Below are 15,469 nucleotides of genomic sequence, written 5' to 3'. Positions count from 1 at the left end.
ACAGCTTAGTAAGATGCAATAATTGAGGTAAAAAATAAAAGAATATAAAATAAAATAATAAATGATAATAATATGGTTTACCTAGAGACTCAAGCTCTTCAAATTGGACTGGGCCGAGTGCTAAAATCCAAAGGTCTTCATGTAATAAACTCTATTATAGGGATTAAAATATAATTTTATAAGGATCTATATATAATAAGTACTTTATGAGAGGCGTAATTGCAAAACATCCCTAAACTTGATTAAACTAGGTCAACTTGGTCTAATTCAGTCAATTATTAAAAGGGATAATAGATTGGTGCTTAATGGATCTGGGTTTAAGCGTGGAAACCCAAACACTTTTCTTCTTCCTCCTCCTTCCTCTCACTGATAATAAGAGAGGACAAAGCACCATGGCCGGCGATCCCTCCCTTGATCAACCTCCATTGGTGGGTCACCGATCGACCCCAAACTCTAGTAGCCATCTCCCAACTACCGACATGCTGACGACTGGCCGATCATGTGGGAGATCAGATATGGGAAGGAGGCTGTCCAAAATCGACGCTCCTCTCCACCGGTACATCCCAACTAGCGGCCACCAAAAATACTCAATCGGCATACCACAGCCCTCTCACCAAGAGCCACTACCCTTTTTCACGATGATTGAGAGGGTCAGGTTGTTAGACCAGACCCTAGCCCCATCGTTGGATGTGACACCCCACACCACCTTCACTAAGGAAAACAAGCCATCGGCTGACATACCTCATTTTCCCCTCTAGCGTAGCCCACCATCGGCTACAAGCATGGATCTAGGGAGGAAATCGATCGATTTTCTGGCACAAAGATGCTTCCTATCACTACTACAGAAAGGATCAATGACAGCGTTTACTACTGCAATGCTTCAAAGGCAAATGAGACATACTTTAATTGGAGGAAAAAAGTATATTCTTTGACTTGCCATATTGAGAGACAAACTAATTATGCCATTGCTCAGATATCATGTATATTGAAAAGAACATATGTGAACTCCTATTGGCAATGATCTTGAACATTAAGGATAAGACCAAGGATGACTTAAATTTTTGGTTTGACTTAAAAAAATGAGATATTAGAAAATCACTCCATCCGGATTCTATAGGGGGAGAACAATGGAGGCTCCCTCATGCATGCTATGTTATGAATGCCTCTGAACGGTCCATATTTCTTCATGTGCTGGAGAACATAAAGGTCCCAGATGGGTACTTAAGCAATATATGAAAGCATGTGAACAGTAAAAATGTGAGACTTGGTGGATTGAAGATTGATAATTACTATGTGTTGATGCAGGAGTTAATCCCAATAGCTGTTCGCCTTGTGTTGCCAAAAAATATGAGAATGGTTGTTATTCGTCTTTACAACTTTTGTAGAAATATTTATGCAAAGAGGTTACCTAAGAAAGATGTGAAGAAAATGAAGGCAAGGGTGGTGATTATATTATATGACCTGAAAAAGATATTTCAACCATCATTTTTTACAATTATGATGCAACTCACTGTATATCTTGTGGAAGGAGTTGCACTTGGAGGTCTAGTGTTCTGCCAATGGATGTATCCCATCGAGAGAAATATTCAAAAGCTGAAATTTTATGTAAGAAATATGAATCATCCGAAGAGATCCATAGCAGAAAGTTATTTGGATTAAAAATGTATGGATTTTTGTACTATATACTTAAACAAGCTCGAGACACGTCGTAACCGACTAATGAGGAATCAGGATAATCAGTATGAGCCAATTGAGCTTGCATTTGAGTCCATTCCACAATCAGGTGGACTTCCTACTTCATGCCACCTCATTGATTTGAGCCTTGAGAAAAGGGATAAGGCACATCGCTACGTGTTATTCAATTGTGATGTCATTGAGCCATACATAAGGTAAGTCACTTATCTTTATTTATTTCTCATTACTTAGAAAAAATATCCCATTACACTATTAACTCTAAATTTGTTTCTTATGTAGCAAACACAAAGAGGTCATAAGAGTAAATATGGTGCTCTAAGCATGTGAAAAAAAGGAAAAAATGCATAGTAAAGCATTCCTTGATTGGTTCAAAGATTATGTAAGTGAGTACATATTCCTACCTTGTATACCCTATTTGAATATGTTTACTAATTAGGTATCATATTCTTTGGTGTGGAGATTCCCACTTGATGATGTGAGCCATGAAGTACATGCTCTGTCAATGGAACCTAATAGTACCGTGTGTGAATACAAATAGCTTGTCGTCAATGGCTATAGATTCAATATTCACAGCGAGCCCAAAACATGGCAACACAAAATAATGGCATGATGTTGAGTGCCACCACTGGGTGTTATACTAGCTTGAGAGATTCACAACCTCATACGGAGGATCTAAACTATTATGAAATTATAGAGAAAATAGTCATCTTGGACTATTATTCTAAAAGGAGGGTTGTGTTGATGAAATGTGATTGGTTTGACACCTTGTTTTAGTCAGGGATGAAGACTGATAGTGCAATTTTACTCTTGTCAACATGCAACGCTATCTCCACACTGAAGAACAATATATACTTGCCTCTCAAGCTAGTCAAGTCTTCTACGTTAGTGATCCCTTAGAGCCTGAATGAGATGTTGTTGTGAGAATGGTGCCGAGACATATCTTTGATAATACCGAGGTTGATGATGATATTGGACCATGCATACAAAGTTTTTCTTTAGGATAAAACTTATCTGATGTTGTCGAGATCCCAGATATATTTGTCAGGAGTGATGGAGATGTCTACATTGTAGATGCCAGTAGGTGATAAGTTCAACATCCTGGTATAAATATTAGAGTTTATTTATTGATTCTCTACTAATATTATTGTTCAATAACATATTATATTTGTTAATATTCATTAATATTGCAGATCATGATAGCACCGAAATTCCATCTAGCTTTTACCCCTGTCCCTCGACTTGCTATGCGGAGCTCGCATCTGAGCCACTACTAGAGCATACTCCATCCACCATCGCATCTGCTTCGGCTTCGCAGGCACATACTCCTCCCACCGGCATATTTGAACCTCCATCGTTAGTCACGTCTCTAGCACATACTCCACCCACCAATGAGGCTCTACCAGTATCCACGTCACACGATCCTAGTGAGAGAAGATTTTTATTATGTCAAGTATTTATTTATTTATTTTTATATAGTTATTGCACACTCTTACATATTTGTAATATATTTTCATTGCACATGCATCATCTAGTAGGATATTTGGTGGTCTCACATACATACCTCATGTGTGGATCTGGTAGCATCAGGTCATGGTGGAGTACGATTAGGAGGGGAGGCTAGTAGGGGAGACCGCACGAGAGATGCATTCTTTTTTTTGGAGTGCTTGTGAGGTGATCCGACATCATTCCCGTATTGTCCGTAGACTGACGATTAATAGACCCTTGGGTTAAGGAACAGATGTGGGAGAAGATTTGGGTAATTGTATCTTAATTATATATTTACATGTGATATATTTATACTATGTTTGATTAGAATAATTTCATAACTGACTTTTGATAATTTTATGCAGAGGAGGTATGATTCCTTAGATTATGAAATACTCGAAATATTTGACTGCAAAAAATTGGAGAGTTGTACCGAAAGTACAAGGTCAAACTCTACAAAGAGTGGCTAGAGCACCGTAGAGACACTGAGGAGGAGCTTGTTCTTTGGATCCAGGACTGTCCCTTGAGTCAGTGAGAGGGGATGGTTAGGTATTGGAGGAGCCAGTACTTTCAGATTTAATTTGTAACTTATGAGTTTTTCATTACACTGACAGTGGTATTTGATTTTAACTTATGTGATTTAAATACCTTTTAGACCGCATCCCATCAAAATTGAGAGAATCAGGCTGCTCTGGAGTGCATGCACACTCTCAATCGTGAGTCTATGGCCAGTCATGTACATAGAGAGATAATGAATTCTGACCCTTTAGTTTATAAGTTATTGAATTATTATTTCTTACACATTTCTAATAAGCTGATTGATTGTTATAGCTGATGAGAGAAGAGATGATGCCCAACCATAGTGCCATCTTTCGATCGAGTCATACGGACAAGAAGGACAGGCCGATGAACACTACGATCAAGAGGATTTTTGTAAATAATAACTAGAGTATGATTAGCATGATTAGTATTATGGCATTTCTTATGAGATTTTATTGGAATTTGCAATTACAAGAGCAGTTAGATGTGCTTACGAGCGAGGGTCCAAACACCTCTAACCCCCATGATAATTTGTCTTAGGTCTTGGGACCTGAGCACTCTGAAAGGATTCATTGAAGGCTCGGACATACGTCGATGAGCTACTAGTCTGAGGCAAGCATCTCCTCATACACTTTCGGGGTCATCAGTCGAGAGCAGCTTGACGAGGCCTTGGCGCAAATAGCTCAAGCTCAGGAGCACGCATCTCAGGCTGAGGAGCGTGCATCTCAGCTATAGAGCGTCATATCCGCCATGGTGACATAGCTCTCCACTCATCTTGGAGCTGATTTTTCGAGTATTCAAAATATGTTAGCTAGTGTTTCAGCTCTAATCCCTCCAGCTCCTGCCCCTGTCCCTCTAGCTCCTGCTACAGCCCCTCCCAATCCAGCTTCAACCCCTTCTGGTGATGACGAGATGCTTGGAGAGGAGGATTTTGATTTTGGAGATTTTTGATGTATTTTATTTTTATTTAAAAAGTATTATAATATAATTTGGTCATTAATATAATTTGAATATTTGAGATATATTCCTGCATTATTATTAAGTTTTATGTGAAATTTTTGGTTCTTGCAAGTTTTAGTTTGAGTAATTAAATATTGAACTATATTTCTTAGATAAAAAATAACAAATTTAAGTAGATGAAAAGTTACTAACTATAAAAAAGGGCTACGACAGCGGTTGTACAAAAAAATTGATGTCATAGTCTACGGCAGTGGTTGCACAATCGCTGCTATATCTGTACCAATCGCTATCGTGGTTCCGTGCCAACCACTGCCATAGATCTATGACAGCGATTGACAAACCACTTTCAAAGATCTATAGCAACAGTTGCATAATCACTGTCGTAGTCTATGATAGCGGTTTCTTAACCACTGCTATATAATTTAAAACAATGGTTGCCAAATCGTTGCTATAGAAGCTATAGCAACGGTTGAATTACCACTCCTATGATGCTATAGCAGAGGTTATTTAACTGCTAGATAGCCTCTATGGCAGGGGTTGGAAAATTGCTGCTATATTATAAGCTATAGCAGCTACTGAGAACCACTGCTATACCTAGAATATGGAAGCGGTTATATCAACCGCTGCAATAACCGCTACCATAGACCTATGGTGATGGTGATAGTGGCAGCAATTGAGGAACCACTATCATAGGCTATGACAGCAATTTTTTTGGCTACGGTAGCAGTTCACGACCGCTGTCATAGCCCTTTCCTTTAGTAGTGTATGGTGGCAGAAGTGGTGGCTTACCTCATGGTGCTGTCGAAAGCAGGCTAGAGGTCTGGCCATCCTCATTCGAGGGAAGGGAACAATGGCATATGCTAGGATGACCATCGGATGTGGGCTGGAGGAATGACCCAACTAACTTCAATAGAGAGAGGGAGGATGGCTGTGGGAGAACCTCTGTTCATCCTCTCCCTCATCTTCTTTTATATTTGTTTATTTATTTTATTTAGTAATTATTTAAGATCCTTAACTACAAGAAAAATAATTATTAGCGATGGCATTTAGCCATTGCTAATAAAGAATATTCTTGTAGTGCTTTCAAAAATAAATAAATAATAAAATGTCACAAATCCTCTATGAAAATCAGGAATGGGTCCAGATCATGACAACTCCAGTCACTAGAAACTAGTTAGGGTGGCCAATTAGATCTACATCCATGAAATCTTTATATGGACACAAAGGCTAAAATATTCAAGCCAAATAATCGATATAGCTCTGATATCATAATAATAAAACATTATGAGATATGGAGGAGCTATCAATGCCATCTAGGATCTCTTGAATTAGCTATCTACAACCATGAGAAAACATGCTAGGTGTGCTTCTCGGTTTTTACAAACAGCACCCTAGTTTTTCAATTCCAACTCTGAATATTCTCGATCGAAGGACCTCACAAGCTTTTGGGTGAGTTGGGGACTCAGTCTATAAGAGGTATCATTTTATAATGTGCCTCATCAATACTAAATCAGTCATAAAAATTAGAAGATGGACATTATCCACATTGGTTGGGTAGAGTTCAACTTTTTGACAATAACCATCAAATATATCCTTGTCACTTTATCAGAGGTTTATCATTATTGATTTAAAACATATAAAATAAATTCTGATGCACATTAGTGTGGGCCACATCTGGGTAGGATTAATTGGATAAATTTCAACAATTATAACATAGCTCCACTTTCCATGCATATAGTCATGTGATGTACTCTTTTCATATCAAACCAATCATGCCAATGGTGTAATAGTCAGTAGACGGATATTAAGTAGTTAAACAAATTGGCAATACCTTTAGGTGTCATACACTTGTCAGCTGAGAGCTATACTTGGAATTCTTTATACTCTTTATGAAGATGAAGCCATGCACCCAGTATTTGCTGATAGGTAGAAAGGAAGCCTTCCATGAAGATCTGTTCACATTGCACTTGCAAATGTAAACATGATGCGGTATGCCCAATCATCATATATATCAGAAACGTCATCTCTTATTTGAGATGGATAATGCATGACATGTTTACCAAAACAGAGAGATGATGCATCAAGATAGGATTGAGCAATTCTGATTAGGTCTCTGATACATTCTCACCAAAAATGAACATTTACCATATATTGAATCCTGGATATCTTATAAAAACGGGGACATGGTCTCTCTTCTAAACAAACCATCAAGTTAATTTCTTCCAGAGTTCTCTCGATCTCTTTACTGGACCTTCTTAGTTATTTGGTTTACGTAGGATTTGGTAAGCTTAGTTATCTCTCTCTTTCTCTGTTTGTCCCTCTCTCCTTCCCTCCTCTGTTTTTATTGTATTACATATATAGGTTCTATTTTTCTGGTATTACACATGTTTCATCACTTCCTCACACGAGCTTATGTTTTTGATTTTCTCTTAGTTTCATGTATGTTCCATGCCTCAAATTGACTAGAGAGTTACGGGAAGGAGTTAGTCATGTAATGTTTCTAATTTGTTGATAGGTAGAATTGGTGACCGATAACTAACAAAACAGCTCAAGGGTGATAGCGGAACATGGGAGAGATGGAAACAATGTTGAATCTGTTCGTTGCTACTTTCAGTCTTCTCATCTCAAGTGTTGGTATTTTTGCCGATATTTTACTGAACTTTACGGACATTGGTATATGGCTGGCAAGGTAGATTAATAATATTATATGATCCCGATATACCCCTCTGTTTGCAGCTTATAGGTTATCTATAAAATGCTATTTGTCACCATTGTAGTATATATACCTATAAACTACGCTATAAAATTTTTGAGATTAGTTCATGTGAAAGATTGATGATCAATGGTGCAGGAGCTCAAGGCATTGGCATAAACTACGGCTTGCTAGGCAATAACCTTCCCTCATTGAACAAAGTGGTAGGTCTCTTAAACTCTCGGAACATCAAATTGGTCCACCTCTTCGACCCAACCCTGTTGTCCTTACCACCCTCCACAAATTTGGCATTGAGGTCGTACTCGGCACCATCAACAATGACCTCGAGAGACTCATCAACGACCCAACATTCGCCAGCACCTAGGTCCAAAACAATGTAATTCCCCACATCCAGGCCGGCACGAGTTTTCGCTATATCACCGCTAGCAATGAGGTCATTCCTGGCGAGCTCGTTAGTTGTGTCCTCCCTGCCATGCAAAATCTCGACACTGCTCTCACCGATTCCAAGCTCAACATCCCCATCTCCACCGTCATTGCTACCGATGTCCTCGGCGTGTTATTCCCACCTTCCCAAGGCGTATTCTCTGAAGCATTATCCACTGACATGACTGGCATTGCAGGATTCTTGGTGTCCAAGAAGACACCACTCTTTGTCAACGTGTACCCATACTTTGCATATGCCAACCAACCAAAGGACATGCAGCTCAACTATGCACTCTTCATAGCAAACGGCATGGTGGTCATTGACAGTTCATTGAACTAAGCAAACTTTTTCGATGCGATAGTCGCTGCGATGTACTCTACATTGGAGAAGGCCAGTCATCCAAATGTCATCGTGGTGGTGTCGAAGATGTTGGGTGGATATCTGGTCAGGACACCACCTCCCAAGACCTTTTCGATACTGCGCGATGCAGCAGGAAGAAAGAAGAAATAAAACAAAAAATAATCAAAATACGTAGATCAGCCAAAAAGAGCTTGCCACCATGGGGCATGCAAACTTCACTATGAAAAAGAAATATCACAAGAGGAGATCTCACCCTCAACCCTCGTACATCCAATTTTTTCCTCACAGAAAGTTCTTCCTTACAAAAGCTCTCTCTTTAGGAAGACTCCCTGAACTCCTGAAGCGACCGCTGTCCACTGTCCAGGAGTCCTGCTCCTTCTCTCAGCGTCGCATGCTCTTTCTCTTCCTGGATTCATGGCTTTCCACGTGAAACCATCCGCATCCTCGTCCTGCATCCACAGGTTACCAAGCATGGGTCCTCTCTCATGAAAAACCAAGCCACACACTCTCTGTTGGTATACAGGCCTTTTATAGGCCTAAACACGTCTTAGATTAGGATTAGGAATCCTAATCAATCCCAAACAAAGCCCAGAAACCTTTCCAAGCCATTGGATCAAGACCGCAACATCCCAAAGCCGTGCGATCATGATCGGTCCATGCAATAGTGCTGTAGACCACACAAAATATGTGGGAAACGCCCGCGCAGTCCATGCGCCCGGTCGTGGACCACCTAATCACCGTGGACTGGGAAAAATGGGCTGCGGAGCCCGTGCCCGCGCTCATGGGCCTGGGCCGACTTGTGCCCGCATGCCTAGGCTTGGGCCGCGCTCGCGCGTCCCGTGCGCTTGGGCCTGGGCCGGGCCCGTCGGCTGGGCTGCGCCCTGCGCGCACCTAGCCCGCGCGCTGTCACATGCTGGGCCGTGCTCCACCGCACATGGCCGCACCGTCGCCACTCTGCCGGCTTGCCGGCATTGCATATAATAACAACGCGGTGGCAATTTATAGATTTACTAATGAATTACATCCTTGGTATGTTCATAGTATGGCATCTAGAAATTGTTATGTTGCAATTTTATATTTTGAAAAAAAAATTATGTCCTTGATATGTTGGCAGAATGGCACCTAGAAATTGATATGATTTTATATTTTTTAAAAAAACTAATATAAAATGAAAAGTTGCAAAAGAAAAGAAATCAGAAGATTGAAAATCTTGTGTGGAACGAGGTGTGTGGAGAACAATGCTTTAAGATTGAAATTCCACCCGTCATGCATGTCTATGATAATAACATCCCCAAGATATTGCAATCTAATTTAGTCCTATCCTCCTCTAATGAGCATGATCGCTTAGGGGGCTACATCAGATTAACTCCTTCAACTTTCCAGATGAAAGATTGCAGAAAAATAATGGCGAAGAAATGGAAAAGAATGGGAAGAGCTCGGAGATTCAATGGGTTGGATGTTATGTGATTATCCAAGACCTTGGTTGTGTATGCATCTCGCATGGCACATACGGCTGGCTGGGCAGAGCACGAGCACTTGCGGCCACCAGCCTGGTCATCTTGAAAATTTAGGCTTGAGAGGACTTCCATAAAAGCAAGTAACTTGCTTTTACACGGAACTAAAAGGAAAAGGAATGTTTTAATATATATATATATATATATATATATATATATATATAGGTAATACAAATGTTTGAATACATTTGAAACATCTAAAAAGGAAGGAGATAAGGTACCATGTAAAAGAAATCTCATAGAATAGAGCCGGCTACAGGCCTCCTTCCTTAACCGGACAATGCCAAAAAGAGCATGGAGGCCAGGTTTGGCCTCCGCACCGCTGGCCAGGAGGAAGGGAGCCGGGCATGAATCCCGGCCCCCTTAATTAATCAAGCAAAAAAATCGTAGAAACAGTGGAAAAAAAAGAAAGCAGGGCGAAACAGGTGACTCTTTCCATGTATTGACACCAAGATATCGTCATCATAAATCCAGTATGATACTGAAGAAATAAAGGAAAATAAAAAGGAATCAGAGGCTTTCGTGTATCACATTCGTCACCGAATGCGTTGTTACCATCTATGAACACTCGCTGAGATATATTATTGAAACGGGGCCATGGTTCCTCTTCTAAACAATCCACGAAGGAAGCTTCCTACACAGTGCTATTGGCCTCTTTTATACTCTTAATTATCTCTTTTTCAAAAGGCTTTGGTAACCTTAGATATTTATGTTCCAACGTCCCGCCTCCCTTGTTTTTCTCTTCCATGTCTATGATGTTACACTGGTTTCTTTATCTCTACCTGCCACAATCTCATATTTTTAATTTTCTCTTAGTTGCGTGTTTGTTTGATGCTCCAATTTGACTGGAGAGTTATGGGCCGGAGTTAGTATAATGTTTCTGATTTGTTGGTGGGCAGTACCTGAGGGCCAATAACTAACCAAAGAGAAAGATAAAAAGCGATAGAAGCACGTGGTATGCATCGAGCGTGCAAAATTCCTTTTCGTTGGTGCTTTCAGCCTTCTCATATCAAGCTTTGGTATGTATTTTTTCTTTCTTATTCACACATCAAGCTTTGGTATTCATACTGGTATTTTACTGAACTTTATCAACTGCTATACGACTAACTAAGTAGTTAAATAGTATGATCATCCGCACAATGTTACCTAGAACTGCAATATCATATTATATATTTATGTATGATGTTTAGATTTTGAGGTCAGTTTGCATAAAAGGTTGGCGAATGGTTCAGGAGCCGAAGGTACAGGCATAAACTACGGCTTGTGGGGCAGCAACCTCCTGTCATCAGAGAAGGTGGTGGCTCTATTGCGATCCCGTAAAATCACCATGATCTGCCTCTTCGACCCTAAACATGCTGTCCTTGCTGCCCTCAACAACTCTGGCATTACGGTTGCACTCAGCACCCTTAACAACGACCTCTCGACGCAAGCTTCCGACCCAACCTTCACCAGCACTTGGGTCCGAACCAATATAATTCTTTACCTTTAGTTTCTAGTATACAATACTATTAATATATTAATGGGATAAAAAGACTTCTAAATCTATATTATCATTTCAAAGGCTTAGTATATCTTGCTAGCATATCAACATCCCAATAATTCTTTTTTCCTATTCGATTTGTACCTTCTTTTTTATCAATTAGGAAGCTGGATAATAGAGAATCGGCATGACGCTCAAGGAAGAGAAAGCAAAGAATTAATCAAAACATTCTCAAGAATGATTTTTTGCTTTCTCTTCCTGGAGCGTCGTGCTGATTCTATATTGGCCAGCTTCCTAATTGATCGAAAATAATGTACTGATCAAATTGGAAAAAAAAAGAATATATTGGAGATGTTAATATGCTAGCAAGATATATTTAACCTTTTATATGATATTACAGGCTTAAGAGCTTTTTTATTATATTAATATATTAACTGTGTTTTATACTAGAAATTGAAGGTAAAGCATGACATGCTTATAAAGTATCAATATATTAACAGTATTTTATACTAGAAATTAAAGGTTAAGAATGTCATGGGCAATAGCTGGCAATGAGGTAATTCCCAGCAACCTCACCTGTTACATACTCCCTACCATGCAAAACCTCGATGCCACTCTCACTACTACCAACCTCAAGATCCATGTCTCCACCGCCATCCTCATCGGCATCCTCAACGTGTCATTCCCAGCTTCTCAAGGTGTATTCTCTGACACATCGTCGACATTGCAAGATTCTTGGCGTCGAAGTGGACACCACTCCTCCTTTTCGATGCGATGGTTGATGTGCAGGTTGGTCATCCGGATGTTAGCGTGGTGGTGTCGGAGACTGGGTGGCCATCCATCGGTGGTGCAGTCGGGGCGACGGGGGAGAATGCGATGATGTATCACAACAACGTGGTGGCACATGTGACCAGTAGCACAGGAACACCTAAGAGGCCGGGGATCACAATCAAGACTTATTTGTTTGCCATGTTTAATGAGAACTTGAAGCCTGCTGGAGTCGAACAAAACTATATAGGTTTTATTACTCGAATATGACTGAAGTATACCATGTGAACTTGTAGTGGATAATGGGTTTGTAAACAAATAATAAAAATGGGCTATGATAATTTCATCTAAATTTTCATCTTACATACACTTTTTGTTTTTTTTATATGTTGAAATGATACCATTCTTAAAGGAGAGAAACGAGTGGAGTACACAAATTAGAGACAACTGAAAAATTTTAGCAGTTGATTAGAAACGTGAATCATTTCTTCCTCTTGGATCAGTCTGATACCTTGAGCATGAGGAATGCAACTAGAATGCATGGACTGGCAATCGGTTGATCTTTTAGCAATAGGCATGTAGAATACATATGAATCCACTATTGGATCATTCACAAGTCACTTTGAGATATGCACAGGCAGATGAATGATGCAATTTGCGGTGCTTTGAGATCTGAGTAGTTGGTGATCCAAGTGTGTGCATTCATGAAGGTAGGTGGACCTTCTTTCTTACAAAAGATATGAACATGACCCTGCGAGTTCATGCATGGATGAATATAGGAGTTTTAAGCAAATACAAGAGCACTAGCATGGTACTCGCAAAACCTTTAGGCATTTTTATTCATCAAGTGGTCATATCCAAAGCAATATTTGAACCAAATTTTAGAATCAACAATTGATAGGCTGAACAATCTCTAGAGCATCAAGGAAACACCCCAGTTCATGATGAACCACTACAACAAATTGGAGGATCAGCATGACACTTTTGCTAATAGATATTAAAAGCCAGCACTATAAGACACTTTAGGCAATATTTATATAAAAGCACCGGCTTAGTGTCCTGGTTTGTAATGCATTGCCTACCACATGAGAACAAGGCAAGTAAAGAAAAGGAGAAGAATAATGCTTCCAAGTCGCCCAACATCACTTCTTTATGCAAAGAAAAAAGAAAAAAAGAGAGATAGCAGTTCTATAAAAGTACCATGGAGGGAACTTTCCACCTCGCTCAAGGAGAAAGTTGTAAGAGACTTGAGTGGTAGTAGGAGAGGATAAGGAACTCCAATTGGTTGGACTCGAGGAGGAGGTGGCATGGATGAGAGAACAAAATGGAGTGAGAGGGGGTGAAAGGCATCTACGGAGAAGCAAAATAAATAAAGAGGGAGGAGGGTGAGGTGCTAGAAGGTGATAGGTGAGATGCTGCACTCATGTAGAATGTAGGAATTAGAAGATACAGAGGGAGAGGGAGAAAAATAGTGGGATAAATATGAGGGAAGGAGGCATGTGTGAACAGGATCACCCTAAAGAGTCAGGAGAAATAGGGGTTCATTCGTTGCTTTTCTGCTTCAATAAGAATGGGTAATGCCCTTCGTAGGTGAGCCGAAGTCAAGCCTAGACTATGGGCATATATATATACATAGAGAGAGAAAGAGTGAAAGAGAGAGAGGGAGAGAGAGCAATAACCTCTGCATGAAAGGTACGAAACTTTCATCCCTCCGATTCTACTACTAGATTCTTTTTCATTTTCCTACCACCAAAATCTCTCTCATTTAAGCACAGGAGGACCTGGCTGGAGCCAACTCTAGTGAGTTCTCTAATCCATTGCTATTTTAGGAAAGAATGGAGGCAATCCACATCAGTGATCTGAAGATTTACAATAATAGATTGGCACCTTCTGTGGGAACATAGACAAAAGGTCATGCCGCCTTAGAAAAGGAACCACTCTGATAATCCCATGATTCCCAAAGGGAAGACACCCTGAGTCAATCCAACTTCTTCTAGTTGTGGCTATTAACACCACCATCACCGCCATCATCCCAAGTATCGATGACTGTAGAGCAATTCAACTAGCTTGAGTAGCATATCCCAATCCCAACTAACTTGGTTAGGAGCTCGAACTTAGGGGGGAGGGACCAACTAACTGAGCAATCTTGAGATCAATTGGATTGGCAACCATGGCCCGACTAGAGTGACGAGTGAACTCACCTGTACCAATCCCTAGAAAAGAGTAAAGGAATCAGAGCTCCAACTTAGAGAACAGATTAAAGGATTTCGAAGAAAGCTCCAGCACTAAGCAAGATTAGCAGTCCTAAGAGGAGCATAGGGCTGACCTAATCCGAGGGCCTGATGAGATGAAAGAGCATCTCGGCCAAGTTATGGATCGAAGGTGAGGGAGAAGAGAGTTAGCACTTCATCAAGCAAATCATGGTAGAGCAATCTCTCCTAAGGTTCAAAATGCTTCAAATAGAACCATGTGATGGCACCACAGATCTAGTTGATCATCTAGATTCCTTTAAAGCACTATTGCACAGGATATCTGTCGTCATTACGTGCCACACTTTTGTGGCCACCTTGAAGAATGCTACTTGAGTGTGATTTTTTGATCTTCAACTGTACTAAATTAGGTCATCTGATCAGCCAAGTAGGATATTTGTGGGGCAATGTATCCATGGACAAAGTCCTTGGAAGATGTCAACTAGCCTGATGAGTATCGAGCAAAGGAGAGATGACACTCTCCTTCTTCACTACCTCAAACTCAAAGAAGGTCTCACAAGCTGTAGGCCCACATTGTCCATGTAGTCTCGAAGGGTGATTATTGTATAAGTAGAGGAAGAGTGAGCCAATTAGACTTTAAAAACTTAAATAGAAAATGAGTGAAGAAAGTTGAACTTATCGATATAGCTACATGAGTAGAAAATGTGCCAAGCATAAGGCCTACATACACCCCAACTTGGCTTGGTCAGGGAGGGGAAAACTGGCTTTAATGATGATGTTCACCACCAAGGCAATTGACAAGCCCAACTTCTCGACCAGATATTCATCCATTGAGTTTTCATGCTCTCATTAGCTTGAGCCTAGAGCCTTGAGCTCAGCTCCTGATTACACACCTGAGATCGCAAGCCTTACTTTTGATGAGCTCTGAGCTTAGAGACCTTCCTTTCGTGGCCTCTTGATTTGTTGCCTCCACCATGGTTGAATCTCCTACCACACCTGCTGAGGCTGGACTTCCTAGTGTGGTCATCATGGCTCAAACTAGGACTTTGATGCTATAGCTATGGTCTTCTGGTAGAGTGCTCATTTGAGCCGACCTCTTCCTCCTTACTTCTCGAGCAGCATTTACCAAACCCTCCAATTGAGGCGACATCTCTAGATATGCAAAAGAGCACAGCTTAGTAACATGCAAGAACTGAGGTAAAAAATAAAAGAATATAAAATAAAATAATAAATGATAATAATATGGTTTTCCTAGAGACTCAAGCTCTTCGAATTGGACTTGGGTCGAGTGCTGAAATCCAGAGGTCTTCATGTAATAAA

The sequence above is a fragment of the Elaeis guineensis genome, chromosome 5 (genome assembly GCF_000442705.2).
Source record: "Elaeis guineensis isolate ETL-2024a chromosome 5, EG11, whole genome shotgun sequence".
Lineage (NCBI taxonomy): Eukaryota > Viridiplantae > Streptophyta > Magnoliopsida > Arecales > Arecaceae > Elaeis > Elaeis guineensis.
This window is presented reverse-complemented; position numbering follows the sequence as displayed.